This window comes from Rattus norvegicus, chromosome 17 (assembly GCF_036323735.1).
Source record: "Rattus norvegicus strain BN/NHsdMcwi chromosome 17, GRCr8, whole genome shotgun sequence".
NCBI classification, from domain to species: domain Eukaryota; kingdom Metazoa; phylum Chordata; class Mammalia; order Rodentia; family Muridae; genus Rattus; species Rattus norvegicus.
In genome coordinates, this window is record NC_086035.1 from 36,205,160 (window position 1) to 36,223,298 (window position 18,139).

Consider the following 18,139-nt stretch of genomic DNA (forward strand, 5'->3'; position numbering starts at 1 on the left):
ATGAGCACAAGTATCTGATTGATAAGGGTTCTGATGAAATCTAAAATACCCACTCTTCTTCCCCCGCCAAAACCCTGAACAATGGAAGGGGAGGAACGAGAGGAATCTCTTATGGAGGACTCAGCTACTTCATAGGGTGACATGTTAGCAAGTCCCTGGCAATGGCTGTTCCTTTGGGAAAACATCAGAAAGGCTGGATTGTGACCAACATAAAATTCAGAAGTGGCGCTGTGGAACAGAGGGGTGGCAAAGTTTATTAATTTAGTTGTAGATTGAGATGGTTTATATGAGGAAAGAAAGAACAATAAAAACAACCTGCTGCCTCATCTAGAATTTAACACGATGCACTTACAATTATGTCCATGTGGTCATTAGCCAGTAGGCAGCCCTCCCCGGAGACTTGTTGTGTAGTGGGAAGTCATAGACCCCGGGGTGACATTTTTATCAGGTTGTGGAGGAAGATTTGCACTCAGGCCATTGTGTGTCTTTTGACTATCTCTGCTAATGCAGCAGTGTTAACATGTGCTTAATTTTTTAAGCTCCAGGGACCAGGATGGAATTGATTCTATCTGCAACTTGGTGAGAAGCACACTGTCTAGGAAAAATAAATATTTACTATAGTATTTATTGGTTCTTGGCCAGTCATAAATTAAAGCTATGAAAGAGTTTAAGTAGCTTTTCTCAATCCCTGGGATTTATGGCTCCCTGAGTTATCAGCTGAATGAAGGTGGACACCAGCCGTTCCCTAAGATGGTGGGGCTTAAGGGAGTTTAGCTTCTCCCTTCTATCTAGCTTTGAAATGTGATATTGATAGGGGACTGGGGACCAGATTGCTAGTCTAAATCCCCCCTTTTCCCTTAGGTAGACTCCAAATTTTAGATTTCATGGATGAATAACTAAACTTAGTGAGCGATCTGGGACTATACTACATAAAAATTTGTCAATAGTTCAGGATGACAGATGTAATCATGGCCACCTGCAATTTTTTATAGTCCCACAGCATAAGCCATTCTGAACAGATAATCAATTCTCTCACACAGAGACTTTAGCTCATCAAGGAGGCAAACACTTTTCAAGCAGTACTAGGGAAAAAAATGTAGCATACAGTGCATGCGATCAGAAGTTTTCAAACTTCAGGCCATTCATGAAAGCAAGGCTTGACTTCCCAGCCCTGATCACAAGAAGAGCAGGAGGCGCCACTTCTGAAGCCAGGAGAGAAGACATCCTCACTGGCTTGTTCCCCACGTGCATGCAACTCTTCTCTCTCTCACGTGCGTACATAGATTTTTGATCGTAGTATTGAATATATTTGTGTATCAGTTGTGGCTAATGTTCTCCGAGTTTCGATCTTCGGTGCAGTTGGAGAAAACTCATTTAACTTTTACTCAATGGCATTTCAGGCTCTGTCACTACAACAACCTGGTAAGAGCAATGATTTGTTCTTCTTCAGTTGCTTTCTGTGTTTCAGCGAATGAAAAATACACTTCAGTTTGGAAACTGGAACTTTTAAATGGCATCAGGTTTTCACTAAAAACACAATTATGACTTAAGTGGTTTTTATTGATGCTGATTTTTACACAGTCAGTTAATCTATTTCTTTTTCTCATCTGGCACAGATACCATGGGGAGTTTTATGTTCCTTTTTTCGGTGTGGCACACATTAGTCATGGCTGCCACTGGAGTAGTTAGAGTGATTCAGATTCAAACAAAAGCCATCCAAATACTTTTGGAGCTTGAAAGGGTGCAGGCAGTGTACTTGATGTGCTGGCACCAGGGACCTGAGCGTGAACATGACAAGGTCCCTGGCTTACGAGCTGACATCTGAGGATGCAGATGAACAGCTGATGTCTATCTGTTCTAGTCCAACCATCTTCTTGCTTTTGGAACCACTGTATAACTCAGTGATTCCATATTTTGTAAATGATTGTGATTGATGTAAGTCAATTTTTTGATAATTTATTTTTTTATTTTTAATGTACATTTGCTATTTGGCCTACATGGATGCCTATGTTAGGGTTTCGGATCCTCTGGTACTGGAGTTAAAGACAGTTGTGAGCCGTCATGTGGGTTCTGGGATTTGAACTCGGGCCCTCTGTAAGAACAGCCAATGCTCTTAACCACAGAGCCATCTCTTCAGACCTGTAAGTCAATTTTTTTATATGGGTCAGAGATGAAATAGGAAGGTGAATGTCTGTCAGACGTGAGGAACAGTCTCACCTTGATGAATGCTCCAATTCCTTAGAAACTACTAATTTTTCAGTTTTAGTATAATATCAAACAAAGGCTATCCATAGCTATCTGAAAATACTGTTGCCTGATTTCTCATTTTAGAACTTTCTATCACCATGAGAATAGATTTTCTTGATACACTTCTGCTGAGCAAGATATGGAGCCAGATTAATACTAACAGCCAGTAGAAACTTCAGCTGTCTTCTATTAAGCCAGACCTTTCCTCCCCACCAAGAGAAAACAATGCCCTTCTTGTTACTAAATGTTTTGAGAAAATCTCATTATTTTATGTTGTAAAATATTATAAAATATTAGTTTAGCTAGTAGTGGATGATAGTTAAAAAGGAATTAAATTTTTTGTTTGTGATACTTCAAAAAGATGTAATATTTTTTGTTCTATACGTATGGATGTTTTTCCTGTATGTATTATCTATAAACCACTTGCATGAGTACAACGGAGGCCAGAAAAGGGCATCAAATCCCTTGGAACTGGAGTTACAGGTGGTTTGCCCCTGAAATTTGGGTGCTAGGAATCAAACTGAAATTTTCTGGAAGAGTAACCAGTGCTCTTAACTACTGAGCCATTTCTCCAGTCCCCAATGCGTTATGTTTTCATGAATTAAGATCCTGAAACATTTCTAAGAGCTAATATTGCTTTACACCAATCTTGTGAAGGGAATCTCATCAGCAATTTTAAAATTTACTTAGTAAAAGTATCCTGAGATGAACCAGTCCTCTAAAGAAATTTCTCAACAAATCTACCTTCCAATAGGTTGAAAGTACATAGTCAGTGTTTGCGTTGATTAGATTTATGGGGTCCAGGAGCCTTTTGTCTGTGTGAGGTAAGATTTTAGGAGGCACCACCGGGTCTTTTAGTGGCTTAGAACTAACGAAGGGTTAGTTCAGTATACTGTGCCAGGGCATAAAGACAAAGGCTGAAATGGACAGGGTCATTTTCATTATCTCATCTTCAGTGTTCCGTCCCAAGGTTATAGACTCCTCTAGGTTCTGGGTTCCTGACCCCAGCTACTGATGACGAAGCATTTTACCACCCCACCGTTATGTGATGCTTGTTCTTTATGGAGATGTAGCCTTCAGCCCCCAACGTGCTCAGGCGATCAAAAGTGCTTTTCTGACTCCTTGTCTACCGAGACACGAAGAATGTAGCCCATCCTACTTCCTCTACTACAGGAAGCCACACCACGCCAAGTCCTCAGTCTGGAAGTGTTCTCAAGGCCACATATGTAATTTTTTCCCCCTCCAAAGCCTGAATGTCTTTAGTATTCTCAGAGATAATAGCACTAAACCCTTAGGTCATCATTTTCTTGTCCTCAATTTTCTTTTTCGACTTCATGCAATTTTATTCCCAAGTCCCTGCTATCCCTTCCCATGGAGGCTTAAGTGGCCCCATTTAGAACCAATTTTCAGTTAATATTTGATGCATTCTTTCAAAATAACCCAACAATTTTTACTCTAGAGTTCATAAAACCAGAGGCCTAGAAATAGAGAGAAATGATTGGAGTGATATGTGTGTGTGTGTGTGTGTGTGTGTGTGTGTGTGTGTGTGCGTGCGTGCGTGCATGTGTGTGTGTGTGTGTGTGTGTGTGTGTGTGTGTTGGAGTGTATTTGTTTCATGGCTTGGGGGAGCAAACAGAGAAATCTTTAGAAACTAGTGGGAGACATTTGTTTCTGAAGAGTTAATTTAATGGTGTAGTTTAGTCATTAATGGAGAAAGGCATAGAGCTCTTTCTGTTTCTCATCTCACACTGGGCCTTATGGGTGAGGGTGAGCTGTGCGAGTCAAGAAGGCCTAAATTTTTCTGGAGATTGCTTTCTTCCAAAGTCCCTGGGGTACCTTTTCTCTTCCCCACCCCCACCCCCACTGCCTGTAAGTGGATCCAGCTCATATGGGTGGGACACAAGAACCATGCAAAACTTCTCTTTTAAAAAGAGATTTTCATTCCTGCTTGACAGGCTAGACCGAAGCTCAGAAGTGAGAATAGCTTTGTCTTTCTTTTTTTTTTTTTTTTTTTTTTTTGTTCTTTTTTTCGGAGCTGGGGACCGAACCCAGGGCCTTGCACTTCCTAGGTAAGCGCTCTACCACTGAGCTAAATCCCCAGCCCCTGTCTTTCTTTTCTAAGGAGAAAGCCACAGTGCACCTGGTAATTCATTGAATGATTGACAGTAGAGGTATAGGACTGTGTGCATGTGTACCTGCACACACACAGTCCCACATACACATACCCCCCCCTACACACACACACACACACACACACACACACACACACACACACACAAAACTGAGGAAAGGGGAAAGAAAGCATTTTAAACATGAAACTTTTAAGTGCACAGCTTGGTTACCAGGAACCAGGAACCATGATTTTAGAAGGATAGATTATCTACTATTCCCTTTTCACACAATTATTTGATTTGGTTTTTTATTTGTCTGCTTGGTTTTTTGTTTGTTTTGTTTTGGTTTTGTTGATATTGTTGTTTTTGTTTTTCTCTTTATTTTGTTTCTATTCCACTCTGAAATTTCATTCCTAGTTAGTTTCTGTGAGGCCAAGTATAATATGATGAGTCTTACCTTTCATTCCATGATGTTTGACTAAATGGACCATCTTCAATATCCTGGGGGTGAGGTCTTGGTGGAGTTTCTTAGGGGTTAGAGGAGGGGTTTGGGAATTGCCTAGCAATTAGAGGTTTTAGTTGGCAGCTTGGGAGTTGGTTGGGTTAGGGAATTTGTATGAGCTAGAAACTGGGATTCTCCTTAGTGATTAACTGAGGTGCAGTACAAAAGAACAGATGCTTAAAGATGCCTTAGTGTTCCTTGCAAATAAGCAGTGCACTTGATTATGTTGGAGTCAGCTTAGGAAGCTATGACAAAGTGCCCTAGACTTGGGACAAGAGACCTTTATATTTCAGTCTTCTGGAGCCCAGGAGTCTAAATTGATGCTATAACATGGTCTACCTTTGCTAGACATGGTTTGTACACTGCCAACCTCTTTTATTGGAACATGGTTGTGTGAGAGAGGGAGGCCCTTGGCATTAGTTCTTTGCATGAGGACAGAGCCTTCATGACTTAATTACTTCCCAACCCCCCCTTCCCTCCCCCCCCATACCGGCACATCTATGGGGTAGAGTTTCTACCTTTGAGTTTTGAACAGACATGTATCTAGTCCACAGCAATGACTGTAACAGACTTCAAGCTGCTCTCATTCCCTGCTGCTTGTAAGGATTGTTTAGAGGATTGAAGCTAATGGCAGCATCTCCTAGAGCCTGGGCATGCTGGTTTAAGCCTTTAATCTCTGCACTGGGAAGGAAGAGGCAAGGAGGTGTCTCACAAGACCTAATTTCAAGCTTTACACTTGTACAAACAATACTGGTGCAGAGCCAGAAACAGAGACCAGTAAGGTGGAACAGAGAGTCCAGAGATATCCCCATTCATCTTTAGATGAATCTAAGATGCATCTAAGTTTTGCAAAGCTTTCAAACACTGAAGAAAGAGATGAACACAATGACAGGAAATAGAGCTAATCGTGCTCAGGATCACCTGAGTGTCTCCTGCGCATCCACATTCTGTGTTGCTTCTCCAGTTTTGTGAAGAATGGCTTGGTGACAGCACCACTCTGGAGGCTGTGTTCAGTAGCACCACCATTTTCATAACACTATTCTACCAGGCTTGCTGAATGGGATGTCATTTTTCTTCTGCTGTCTTCTTCATTTCTTTCTTCAATGTTGTAATGCTTGCCTGTAGAGTTCTACACAGGTAAAAGGGCTAGTCTCAGGTTCTATGGGTTTTTTGGGGGGGGGGCATCAGGGGGAGCGCTATCATTCCATCATCATGTTTCTGACTTTTCAGTCAGTTCTGTCCCCAGGGACCTTCCAGTCAAGTCACATTTCATTTGTATAGAGTGTTAGGCAGTTTTATTAATTCTCTGCTCCTTTCTTTGGATGATATGCAGAGACAAATTGAATTCTCTGTCATCCTAATAAATGCTGAGTTGTCAAGGATACATGAGCATTAACAAAGTATAAAATGAAAGGAGACACCAATTGGCAGCGGGAGGTGAGGTTTCAACCAGAGCCTACAAGAATGAGCTGTGAAGGACTAACTAGAGAGAGGAGAATTTGGAAGATGTATTTTCTTTCTTTAGTAATGTAGAGCTTCACAATCATCAGTGTAGGGAACCTCACAACTAGCTCAAGACACCGCAAGACCAAGTTCTCATCATTAAGTACATTTATTTTCCCTAGATGAACAGAAGGCAGGGATAAGGGACAAAGACACGGGATAGAGGAAGAGCGAGATGGGGGAAGGGAGAAGGGTAAGGGATATTTGTTCCAGACTGGAACAAAGGACTACTTCTGGATAGAGAGAAGACACACGTGACCCATAGGCAAGTGGCGGTTTATAAAGGTAACATGAGAAATCCCGTGTGAGGCGTTTAATTTTTATTGGGCATGTCAATTACATGATCCAAAGGGGGCTTCTGATTGCTGGACTTCACTACTTTGATAGCTGGACCTTGGCAGTCAGCCTCAGGAGGCCAAGTAAGCGAATGGACCTTGATGGCTAGCTTTAGGAATCTAGTGGGTTTTTGGCAAGGCAGAAGGAATATGGGAGGGCAAAGCCTGCCAGGGTCAGGCCCACTATGCCTACCGTGCTTGCCATGCCCACGGTACTCGCCATGCTTACTATGTCCACCTTGCTCACCATGCTCAAGCTGGCCAGAGTCTCTTCAATCAGCAATCATTGTACCCACGGTTACAGAACTCAGACATCAGAAGCCCTGGCATCGGAGAATTTCAGGGACATCCCAACATGTACCCCATAGCTGACGCTCTGTCTAAACTGTGTTTCCTCTCCATATTGCATCGGCCTTGACTCTATAACTGTAACTAGATAGTCTTCTAAATCTAAGGCTACATTTACATTTTTTGAAAAGTGCACAGAACGAGAATAAACCACTTAACAATTCTTCATTGCCCTTTGGTTTTAGGATTTCCTCACATGTTTAGTGTTGCAAACGATGTCAAGGTGCACATGCAGAGTGAGTCAGAAATCACCAGAATCCCTGGGTATAATCATTTCCCCACTGTCATTGGTCATGCCTTCTCCTATTATCTTTTACTTTCTTCATTTTAGAGGAGGTCTGTTGAGGTAGCCTAGGCTGGCCTTGAACTTGCAGTCCTACTTCAGCCTTTTAACTGCTCGGATTACAGGTGTGGCATTGGGATAAGGACTAAATGAAGTTCTATGTGAAAGAGATCTGTTCCACACAAGTCTTGGAAATATTAGCTATGTCTGATGTGTAGAAGTCACATTGTAAAGTCCTGGTGTACTCTTGGATTCTTACCCATAGAATACTCATCCAAGAACTCCTGCCTGAAAGTATTGAAGTGCTGGACAAATGGTACACACACACACACACATACACACACACACACACACACACACACACACACACACACACACAGCTCAGCCATGTGTAGTTAAGCACACTAAAGATCACAAGTAAGACAATTAAATTATGAATTCCTTTAAGACTTCTGTCTTACTATACTGGCCAAAGCTACAAATGGTTAATGTATATATGTGGTGCACTACTGTTTCCTACACAATTCAGGTGTAATTCTGAGATGCTGGCCCCACCCCAGGCAATAATAAAACAGTGGCCTTTTCTCCCCACAGGTGGAACCGTCTGCGGGAGTCCTCCCAGTATTTGCTGAGCTCTACCTGAGGATGCAGACGCTTTGACATGCTCGCCCTCAGACTTGGAATCTGCAGCTGAAGGTGAAAGCTTACTCTGCTTATCTAAATATGAGTCAATAGTTTCTGGTGCTTGGAAATAAAAATGTGTGTGCTTTGTAATATACAACTCACCAAATAGATTTATTTTGGATGCACTTGTATAGTTGCTGAATGTCAGATCCACGGCCACCTGACTGATAAGCAGGTGGTTTACAACTGAGCTAAAACCCAGCCGGAAGTCTGGCTATCATGTTGATAAAGATCATTGTAAAATACAAATTGACAGAAATGGGTAGAAATTTATATGTTACAATGAATATAGTGAACTATTTATCTTTAATATTGCTGAGATCCTCATAAGTGTCTTCATATTCACTTATGATGTTTCCAGTGCTTGCCATATTATAAAATAGAAGGAAAGAAGCTAAGAGGTAAGCCCTGCAGGACTGAAGCAGCTGATAAACTATAAGAAAACATTGAAAAATGTAAACATTGCTTTAAAAGGCAACAGGAAGTGAATGTAGATTTGCACACACCATAAGAATTCAAGGATCCAAGGGACTGGATGGGCAGGGCTCCCTTCTCAGACAGCCCATGCGCATTGTTCTCCACTGTTTGACATGGAAACTATTTTTGTAAAGGTGGAAGTGAGGAATTTCCAAGTGTGTTTTATTTCCCACTTTTCCCCTCTCCTTTTCTTCCCGGGGATTGTTACTAACTTCCTGCATTCAGCTAAGGCTGTCTACTGTTCCTTGTCAGGTCACCCAGCCAGCCAGAAGAGCAGCCATAGCTCGCCCCTTCCTTACCCTCTCCTCCCATGCTCGCAGAGGTGTCCAGAACTCTTACATGGCCTTTGTCACCATTAGCAAGTAGATACATCTCAGGTCCCATGCTTTGACTCCTTCATTCCTTTCCTCTTTTGCTTTTTAAAATAAAACCATCAAATTATTTATGTATGCATGTATGTTTCTTTGTATATATGTATTTATGCATGTGGGTACATATGTATGCATGTGTGTATGTACGTGTATATATGTATGTCTGTATGTATGTGTATATATATGTATGTATATGTGTATGTACATATGTATGTATATAAGTATAGGCATGCATGTGCCACTGTGTGCATATGAAGGTCAGAGGAATACCTGAAGGATTCTGTTTTTGTCTTCTGCTATGTGGGCCTTGGTGATCAGACTCAGATCCTCTGACTTGCCACCAAGTTCCTTTACCTGCCAAGTCACCTTGCCAACCCTCCCCTTCCTCTTTGTCACTCACTAGCCTGGGTAGTTTTCTTTCTTCCTCTCTTGCTAATTATGCTTTTTTTTTTTTTTGCCTGCTAAAGCATTCCTTCCTTTGATGATTTAAGAGAAAATTCATATTCCTTACAATTTTATCTTTCTCGCATGATGCTTGATTGAACCCGGGGTCCTATTCATGCTCGACAAGTACTTTACCACTAAGCTAAACTCAGATTCCTCATGCTTTTGAAGGTTTGAGTTCAGCAGGTCTCAGGATATTTATAAAGGTTCTATGAAGATCATTAGAATGTTTCCCATCTCCCCAAAGAGAAATGATGTATCTGTTGATGCTTACTCTTCCTACCTATCTTCCCCCCATGTCTAAATCATTCACTAGCTTTTCTCTCCTTTAGAATTCATAGAAGCAGGAATCACATGATTTGTGACCTTTGTGTCTGTGTTAGACAGCATGTGATTTCCAAGCTCGTTCCTGTCTGTCTGTTGCAGCATTGTAGGTACTTCCTTCCTTCCTTAGTGGGTGACCTATTTTGGAGTGTGACACTGGTTTCTTTTGGATTTTGGGGGTCTTTTTATCAATTGAGGAGTACTTGAGATGCCCCTACTTTAAAACCATTTTAATATACTGCTACGAACATTCTTGTGCATATTTGTGTGTACCTAAATGTCATTAGCTGATAGGGTCATTCTATGCTAAATAGTTTGAGATGCTATCAGACCATTTTTTTCATTGTGTGTGTGTATGCATGCATACGTGTAGGCCATAGTTGAGTGTCTTTTTCAGGTGCTATCAACTTTGTTGTTAAGATAGTCTCTTTCAGTGGCTCTCAACCTTCCTAACGCTGCAACCCTTTAATACAGTTCCTCAACCAGAAAATTATTTTTGTTGCTACTTTATAATGTTAATTTTGCTACCATTATGAATTGAAATGTAAATATTGTTGGAGGTTTGCCAAAGGCATCGGGACCCATAGTTTGAGAACCACTATGTTAGGCTAAACTGACTGGCCCAGGAACCAAAAGCATCTGCTTGTCCCTGCTTTCCTAGGGCTGGGATTACACATGTATACCACAATACGCAGCTTTCTACTTGCATTCTGAGCATTAAATCTAGGTCCTCATATTTGTAAAGCAAGTATTTTATTGATTGGCATATCTCTACAGCTGTGTAAAACCTTCTCCCTAAGGTCTTACCAGCTAATTTTCCCACTGTTGATGTATGGGGGATCGGCTTTGTCTCTGCCCTCCCAGCACATGTAGGTGCCTGTCATTGTTTTGTTCACCCTAGTGGCTATGAGTATGTGTGCCTTGGAGGGTGGGGTCATTTCCTCTAGGGAGCACTACTGGCCACCCTGACTCTCCCTCTCCCATATGCTACCCTTACACCGTGTGCTTATCCTTGTGATGTCTCTCATAGCACTGAATTATAATTGTCTGTTAACTTTATCTTCTCTATCAGGGTGTGAATCTGTTGAAGAGGGTACTAAAATATTTCCTGTGGCATCTACCACATTAGCACAATGTCTCATGCAGTTATTTCGGTCCCATTCTTCCCCCTTTAGATATTTGGGGAGCCTGTAGGTCCAGCCTTCAGAGATTCCATTTCCACTTGAGCCCTGGGGCAGCAGAATGACAGGATCCTTCAGTTCAATGCATCGTTCAGAGGATACCTTCTGTTAGGGGTGGACACTGAATGTGTGGCCTGTGTGTTTGACTTCTAGGGTATGATATTTTTCTCTACTGCTGTGCTGTTTCTAAGTTCACCAGATGTTGTTTTAAAAAAAGAGCCTGAGTGACATTAAAAAGAAGAAACCAGCAACCATCATTACTATAGTATTTTCATTAGTATAGCGTTGTTGTGCCAAGTCCTGGGGTTTGTAACAATGATTTCCATGGATTCTATCACACGCTCTGACCATATTCACTTCCCCACTGCTCATCCCTTTATCTTTCTCCTGCATTTTATCCTTTTTCTTCTCTTCCCCAATGAAGTTACCTTTCCAGTTCCAAGTCACATGTATAGGGGTGTGTTTTGTTTGTGTGTGTATGAGTGTGTATGTATGCATGTGAAGCATGTAGTATTTGACTTTACATGTCTAGCTTAGTGCCTTTTATATCACAATCTTCTAATTCCATCCATTTTTCTTGCAAATAACATATGATAACACATTCTCCTTATGGGTCCATCTAATCATGAACACCCAGGATATCCTATTTGATTTTTTAAAGCAAGGCTAAATGAGAACTATCTGTTCCTTTTCTACAATAATGCCAGTTACATACACTAGACTCAGAAGTTTTTAGATGTGGCATGGTCAGGGTCGTGAATAAAGTCTGTGGATTTGAGAAATTCTGCTGAGTGCAGACAGTTTTGTTAAAGACGTAGGAGACAATTGATTAGCATCAGAGCTGAACAGATAGGGACTGGTACTGCAGAACAAAGCTGGGTGCTGAATCAAACATAATTAGAGACCTTAAATATAACGCTGAATTAGAAAGTACATCCAACTCCAGAGTTGACTCATATTAAATTATAATGTGTATAAATATGGATTCGATGACATATTCAAATTAGTTCTTTTGAGTGATTCTTCCCCAAAATATTTGATCTTAGCATCAGCATTCGGATACTTTTCTCCCTGTTATTTTTACTCCTCTGAAGGTTTGTCTTCAAATTTTTTCCTATATGGAATGAAGCTATGATTAGATTAGCGAGCCCTTCCCTTACTCTGTGGTGTTTTCCGTGGCTTCTCTGAAGTGTCTCCAGTCTCTTTCCTCCGGTTTCACATGCTCCTGGAAGAGAGAGGAAGCGGGGGAGGGAGAGATGGAGAGAAGCAAATGGAAGTTGGACCCAGATCAGTGAGATAGTACCGGGCGGGGCCAAGATGAACTTGGCAGATGTTCTACTCCTGTTTCACACTTGAGCACGCCTGTATTGCTGCCTGGAATGCCGCTCACATTTCCCTCATTCCTCTCAGATTTTCCTTCAGCTTTGGTAACAAACGTTAGCTTTAAATAGGAGCCAGGAATGAATACTTAAAAAAAATAATGTGCAAATATGCATAGAATGGTTATGTTAGCCTTCTGGTCTGACTGGTAAGGGAGGCTGTGGATGCTTTTAACACAGTGGCAAAGTTCAGCAGCGTTGTGTCAATTTGGCAAATTAGTGCTTCAGGGTCTATGTTTCTTCATAGATAAAATAGATATGTTGTTTTTCCGTGCTTAGAGTTTTCATATCAATACATTTAATGGCATGTGGCATTGAACAAATGGTAGTGGTTTAACAATTGTTCTCTTTCAATACTTGAAAAAAAAATAGCTCAATAACTTACAGTAAATATGAGCATTCTTATGAAATATTCATTCAAATCGGCTATGTATTTCATTCTATTCATCTTGAGCTTAGATATAACTGGCAGCTATATATTTTTGGTTATATATAAATATGCTAATAAAATTGTGAGAACATTTTAACATGTTACTTTATATAGAAGATACAGTACGATACCCTGTGATACTATATACTTTTTTTTTTTGATACTATATACTTGATAAAAAGTCTATTGAAACTGGGTAAGAATGGCAAGGAACCAGTATTATTTTACTTGTGGTATTTAGTCCATACAAGTAACTGAGAATTATTTTTAAGATATATATATACAAACATGTCCATGCGTGTGCACGCGTGCACGCGCGCGCGCACACACACACACACACACACACACACACACACACACACACCCCTGCATTCAAACATTCACCAGCCTATCCAAAGAAAACAGGTATTATACAACCTTTCTAAAAGTCCATTCCTATTTGAAAGAAAAAAAATCTACTTTTAAATTAATATCAGTTTTAAGTAGATATAAACATTACCCACATACCCTACCCCTTCACTTGCCCAGTTTCCCCTGAAACTGTCTTTTCCCCTTTTTGTTGATTGAGATGCTCCCACCATGTTGCTCAGGGTGTCATGGGAATTACTGTATAGAACAGAATGACCTTGGACTTGTAGCAGTCCTCTTGCCTCTGCTTCACAAAAGCTGGGATTATAGGCATGAGTGTTCACTTGCATCAAACTTTATCTATGTTATCCTGAGTACAGTAATCAAAGGCACGATGATGATATCCTTCACTTAAACTTCTGAAACCTGCCCTGCCCACTTTTTCTTTTTAATTTGTATTTTGTTTGTATTGATTTATTGATTCTATCACCTAAGATGCTCTTAAAGTTGAGATCCTTTTACTAATACCTCTTGAATGGTAATAACAAGTCCATGTTACTACCATGCTTGGATTTAGTAAAGAAAATGACTGCTGGTGCTTGAGCGCAGTGCTTTGCACTCAGTCGGGATGACCTCCATCACCTTCCTTTTTTTTTTTTTTTCTTTTTTCTTTTTTTAAATTTATTTAATACTTAATAATAATTCTTTGGTTTCCGGGCAAACATCCCCCCCCTTCCTTATGGGTGTTCCCCTCCCAACCCTCCCCCCATTGCCACCCTCCCCCCAACAGTCTAGTTCACTGGGGGTTCAGTCTTAGCAGGACCCAGGGCTTCCCCTTCCACTGGTGCTCTTACTAGGATATTCATTGCTACCTATGAGGTCAGAGTCCAGGGTCAGTCCATGTATAGTCTTTAGGTAGTGGCTTAGTCCCTGGAAGCTCTGGTTGCTTGGCATTGTTGTACCTATGGGGTCTCGAGCCCCTTCAAGCTCTTCCAGTTCTTTCTCTGATTCCTTCAACTGGGGTCCTATTCTCAGTTCAGTGGTTTGCTGCTGGCATTCGCCTCTGTATTTGCTGTATTCTGGCTGTGTCTCTCAGGAGACATCTACATCCGGCTCCTGTTGGTCTGCACTTCTTTGCTTCATCCATCTTGTCTAATTGGGTGGCTGTATATGTATGGGCCACATGTGGGGCAGGCTCTAAATGGGTGTTCCTTCAGTCTCTGTTTTAATCTTTGCCTCTCTATTCCCTGCCAAGGGTATTCTTGTTCCCCTTTTAGAGAAGGAGTGAAGCATTCACATTTTGATCATCCGTCTTGAGTTTCATGTGTTCTAGGCATCTAGGGTAATTCAAGTATTTGGGCTAATAGCCACTAATCAGTGAGTGCATACCATGTATGTCTTTCTGTGATTGGGTTAGCTCACTCAGGATGATATTTTCCAGTTCCAACCATTTGCCTACAAATTTCATAAAGCCGTTGTTTTTGATAGCTGAGTAATATTCCATTGTGTAGATGTACCACATTTTCTGTATCCATTCCTCTGTTGAAGGGCATCTGGGTTCTTTCCAGCTTCTGGCTATTATAAATAAGGCTGCAATGAACATAGTGGAGCACGTGTCTTTTTTATATGTTGGGGCATCTTTTGGGTATATGCCCAAGAGAGGTATAGCTGGATCCTCAGGCAGTTCAGTGTCCAATTTTCTGAGGAACCTCCAGACTGATTTCCAGAATGGTTGTACCAGTCTGCAATCCCACCAACAATGGAGGAGTGTTCCTCTTTCTCCGCATCCTTGCCAGCATCTGTTGTCACCTGAGTTTTTGATCTTAGCCATTCTCACTGGTGTGAGGTGAAATCTCAGGGTTGTTTTGATTTGCATTTCCCTTATGACTAAAGATGTTGAACATTTCTTTAGGTGTTTCTCAGCCATTCGGCATTCCTCAGCTGTGAATTCATTGTTTAGCTCTGAACCCCATTTTTTAATAGGGTTATTTGTCTCCCTTCGGTCTAACTTCTTGAGTTCTTTGTATATTTTGGATATAAGGCCTCTATCTGTTGTAGGATTGGTAAAGATCTTTTCCCAATCTGTTGGTTGCCGTTTTGTCCTAACCACAGTGTCCTTTGCCTTACAGAAGCTTTGCAGTTTTATGAGATCCCATTTGTCGATTCTTGATCTTAGAGCATAAGCCATTGGTGTTTTGTTCAGGAAATTTTTTCCAGTGCCCATGTGTTCCAGATGCTTCCCTAGTTTTTCTTCTATTAGTCTGAGTGTATCAGGTTTGATGTGGAGGTCCTTGATCCACTTGGACTTAAGCTTTGTACAGGGTGATAAGCATGGATCAATCTGCATTCTTTTACATGTTGACCGCCAGTTGAACCAGCACCATTTGCTGAAAATGCTATCTTTTTTCCATTGGATGGTTTTGGCTCCTTTGTCAACAATCAAGTGACCATAGGTGTGTGGGTTCATTTCTGGGTCTTCAATTCTATTCCATTGGTCTATCTGTCTGTCTCTGTACCAATACCATGCAGTTTTTAGCACTATTGCTCTGTAATACTGCTTGAGTTCAGGGATAGTGATTCCCCCTGAAGTCCTTTTATTGTTGAGGATAGCTTTAGCTATCCTGGGTTTTTTGTTATTCCAGATGAATTTGCAAATTGTTCTGTCTAACTCTTTGAAGAATTGGATTGGTATTTTGATGGGGATTGCATTGAATCTGTAGATCGCTTTAGGTAAAATGGCCATTTTTACTATATTAATCCTGCCAATCCATGAGCATGGGAGATCTTTCCATCTTCTGAGGTCTTCTTCAATTTCTTTCTTCAGTGTCTTGAAGTTCTTATTGCACAGATCTTTTACTTGCTTGGTTAAAGTGACACCGAGGTACTTTATATTATTTGGGTCTATTATGAAGGGTGTCGTTTCCCTAATTTCTTTCTCGGCTTGTTTCTCTTTTGTGTAGAGGAAGGCTACTGATTTATTTGAGTTAATTTTATACCCAGCCACTTTGCTGAAGTTGTTTATCAGCTTTAGTAGTTCTGTGGTGGAACTTTTGGGATCACTTAAATAAACTATCATATCATCTGCAAATAGTGATATTTTGACTTCTTCTTTTCCGATCTGTATCCCCTTGACCTCCTTTTGTTGTCTGATTGCTCTGGCTAGAACTTCAAGAACTATATTGAATAAGTAGGGAGAGAGTGGGCAGCCTTGTTTAGTCCCTGATTTTAGTGGGATTGCTTCAAGTTTCTCTCCATTTAGTTTCATGTTAGCAACTGCTTTGCTGTATATGGCTTTTACTATGTTTAGGTATGGGCCTTGAATTCCTATTCTTTCCAGGACTTTTATCATGAAGGGGTGTTGAATTTTGTCAAATGCTTTCTCAGCATCTAATGAAATGATCATGTGGTTTTGTTCTTTCAGATTGTTTATATAATGGATCACGTTGATGGTTTTCCGTATATTAAACCATCCCTGCATGCCTGGGATGAAGCCTACTTGATCATGGTGGATGATTGTTTTGATGTACTCTTGGATTCGGTTTGCCAGAATCTTATTGAGTATTTTTGCGTCGATATTCATAAGGGAAATTGGTCTGAAGTTCTCTTTCTTTGTTGGGTCTTTGTGTGGTTTAGGTATAAGAGTAATTGTGGCTTCATAGAAGGAATTCGGGAGTGATCCATCTGTTTCAATTTTGTGGAATAGTTTGGATAATATTGGTATGAGGTCTTCTATGAAGGTTTGATAGAATTCTGCACTAAACCCGTCTGGACCTGGGCTCTTTTTGGTTGGGAGACCTTTAATGACTGCTTCTATTTCCTTAGGAGTTATGGGGTTGTTTAACTGGTTTATCTGTTCCTGATTTAACTTTGGTACCTGGTATTTGTTTAGGAAATTGTCCATTTCCTGTAGATTTTCAAGTTTTGTTCAATATAGGCTTTTATAGTAAGATCTGATGATTTTTTGAATTTCCTCTGAATCTGTAGTTATGTCTCCCTTTTCATTTCTGATTTTGTTAATTTGGACACACTCTCTGGGTCCTCTCGTTAGTCTGGCTAAGGGTTTATCTATCTTGTAGATTTTCTCAAAGAACCAACTTTTGGTTCTGTTGATTCTTTCTATGGTCCTTTTTGTTTCTACTTGGTTGATTTCAGCTCTGAGTTTTATTATTTCCTGCCTTCTACTCCTCCTGGGTGTATTTGCTTCTTTTTGTTCTAGAGCTTTTAGGTGTGCTGTCAAGCTGCTGACATATGCTCTTTCCTGTTTCTTTCTGCAGGCATACAGCGCTATGTGTTTTCCTCTTAGCACAGCTTTCATTGTGTCCCATAAGTTTGGGTATGTTGTACCTTCATTTTCATTAAATTCTAAAAAGTTTTTAATTTCTTTCTTTATTTCTTCCTTGACCAGGTTATCATTGAGTAGAGCATTGTTCAATTTCCACGTATATGTGGGCATTCTTCCCTTATTGTTATTGAAGACCAGTTTTAGGCCGTGGTGGTCTGATAGCACGCATGGGATTATTTCTATCTTTCTGTACCTGTTGAGGCCTGTTTTTTGACCAAGTATATGGTCAATTTTGGAGAAAGTACCATGAGGAGCTGAGAAGAAGGTATATCCTTTTGCTTTAGGATAGAATGTTCTATAAATATCCGTTAAGTCCATTTGGCTCATGACTTCTCTTAGTCTGTCTACGTCTCTGTTTAATTTCTGTTTCCATGATCTTTCCATTGATGAGAGTGGGGTGTTGAAATCTCCCACTATTATTGTGTGAGGTGCAATGTGTGTTTTGAGCTTTAGTAAGGTTTCTTTTACGTATGTAGGTGCCCTTGTATTTGGGGCATAGATATTTAGGATTGAGAGTTCATCTTGGTGGATTTTTCCTTTGATGAATATGAAGTGTCCTTCCTTATCTTTTTTGATGACTTTTAATTGAAAATTGATTTTATTTGATATTAGAATGGCTACTCCAGCTTGCTTCTTCTGACCATTTGCTTGGAAAGTTGTTTTCCAGCCTTTCACTCTGAGGTAGTGTCTGTCTTTGTCTCTGAGGTGTGTTTCCTGTAGGCAGCAGAATGCAGGGTCCTCATTGCATATCCAGTTTGTTAATCTATGTCTTTTTATTGGGGAGTTGAGACCATTGATGTTGAGAGACATTAAGGAATAGTGATTATTGC

The 18,139-nt window shown here is 40.6% G+C and overlaps 1 long non-coding RNA gene across 1 annotated transcript in view; it reads left to right on the forward strand.

Moving 5' to 3' along the window:
- The window catches only part of LOC134482707 (uncharacterized), a 372,018-nt gene that overhangs the window by 263,227 nt on the left and 90,652 nt on the right, over positions 1 to 18,139 (forward strand). The window contains exon 6 of the long non-coding RNA XR_010059159.1: positions 7,924 to 8,025. This is a non-coding gene — a long non-coding RNA (uncharacterized LOC134482707). The remainder of the gene's footprint in view (positions 1 to 7,923; positions 8,026 to 18,139) is intronic.